The following is a 2,381-nucleotide window of genomic DNA, read 5'->3' as shown; positions in this document are numbered from 1 at the left end:
ATAAAACAATGATTATATCATCCATGACACCTGGAATTTGGTGCCACAGATCATCTAATTACATAATTAAAGTATTTAAATTGACAATTCGTGTTAAAACCCAAGTTAATGGAAATATTTGTATAGTTATGTAAACCAAAAATCCTCCATTCTATGAATAGACCTGTAAAGCTCCCTCTTGTGGCGTTAATTTGCAATATAATCACATTTTATGATTCATTTTTTCAATTGATGATGATGACATCCTTCATGACTGGAGTGTGGCCAAGATTCTCTGCCAGTTAAATGCTACATCACCTCTTTATTGTGACAGTTAGCTATTACTGACTTATGTAATTCTTTAAATTATTTGAATGATAGACAATGCCATCACTGACTACGATTAGGGTGCAATATCTGTCAGGGACAAGGTTAGGAAAGTTTTAGACATAGGCAGAGCATTTTCTGAGTGATCTATGCATCTCCCAGTGTACTAGGGATACTGGATGATTGGGTCCAGAAGATTGCACGGTGCACCCCAAGAAGTACAAAGACTTCACCAAGCCCGGCTTGGTGGTCTGGGTGTTGACTCCCTGCTATTCCTCCACATATTCACATTGGTTGTGATCTACGAACAGAAGAAGTAGTGGCACAAGGATGTCCTCATTATAAGATATATTGCATCAATTGATGAGGATGGCATTCTTCACGACTGGAATCTAGCCATGCTTCCCTGACAGCTAAATCCTACATCTCCTCTTTATTGTGACAGTTAGGTATTACTGACTTATTTTATTCTTTAAATTATTTAAGCGACAGACAATGCCATCACAGACTACGATTAGGGTGCAAATATCTGTCACGGACAAGGATAGGAAATTTGTAGACATGAGCAGAACATTTTCTGAACGATCTATGCATCTCCCAGAGTACTAGGGATGCTTGATGATTTAGTCCAGAATATTGCATGGTGCCCTCCGAGATGTACAAGGACCTTACCACGGCCAGTATGGTGGTCTGGGTGTTGACTAGCTGCTCTTACTCCACATCTTCACATCGTTTGTGATCTATGAATAAAAGTAGTGGCACAAGGAGGTCAGCACCATTCCTGAGACTGGCAAAAAGATGACAACCTAGAACATGGAAGACCATCTCTCTCTCTGCAATGCTGGTGATGACCCTGCTGCAGCCAACTTTTCAGCTGTTATCAATATTTTGGCTACTACTGCTTTGGCAGGAATGGGCCCATTATCTCAGGTCTTGCCCCACTAAAACAGAGATTCAGGCGCTGGTGAAGATATCATGCCAACAGTATTCTTCAGGCAAGACAGTTTGATTATCTGATGATTAACTAATGAATTTTAAAAAACTGTGATGGCAGCATAATTTTTCATATCTGGAAAGTCTGCCCAGGATTTGATGATACAAAAAAGTTCAACGACTTATGTATTTAAAGATGTAATTATTAAATTGTTTCATCATATAATCTGTGAACCTTGAAGATTGGTGCCACCTGGTGTGACTCAAGTATGACAGGCGATCTAACTGATTATTTCATTTATCAAATCTGTCTTTTTCTACTCCAGGAACAGTGGAGTCTGGATCTAACTTGATGGTGTTAATTGTCTCTTGTGATTTCATTATTTTTTTATTTATTTAAATCAATGATGAGATCGTTTTGTTATCTCTCTAGAGGTGAATTATGAGAAATTATCTCTTTATTCTATCATTTTTTGTACAAATCTCTGATTAAGAACTCAATGACACTTCAGGATTGAGCAATCTCGTAGAGTTCACATATAAAACACCATCCACTTGTTTAATGTTTATTCATTGAATTATGAAAATCCGTCATTATGTATTCAATGTTCACTGCAGTTTTTAGCTTCCTTAGGCGAGTCCTTCGTGCCAGAACATCGCATCATCTAATAGTACACTTACTTATTTACCTGTTAAACTAGGAAATTAAATAATAATTCATCATTTAATTAACGTATTTAAAATACAGGTAATGTTATGGACCCTAAGTCATTTTTGGAGTCAGATTTTATGAGTTGATGATGTAACATCATCTCATTACTTCATCATTTAGCTCTGTAAATAGATCATTACATCAGGGATAGTTTTAAGTCTTTGGTGCCACCTCATCAGTGTTAATTTAAAACGTCAGCTAATTAATTATCAATTTAATTTTTTAAAAACATCATTATTCCAGGAAGAGATCAGTCTGACTACTCCATTTGGGATATAAGTATGCACCACCATGTCATTATTCAATCATTTTTCATTATATATTAATTATTTAAATCGATGAAGATGTTGTTCTTCATGACTGGAGTCTGGCCATTCCTCCCTGGGAGTTAATCGTGTGGCATTATTTAATTATATAAGTTATACTTCCA

Source organism: Phodopus roborovskii, unplaced genomic scaffold (assembly GCF_943737965.1).
Source record: "Phodopus roborovskii unplaced genomic scaffold, PHOROB, whole genome shotgun sequence".
Lineage (NCBI taxonomy): Eukaryota > Metazoa > Chordata > Mammalia > Rodentia > Cricetidae > Phodopus > Phodopus roborovskii.
This window is presented reverse-complemented; position numbering follows the sequence as displayed.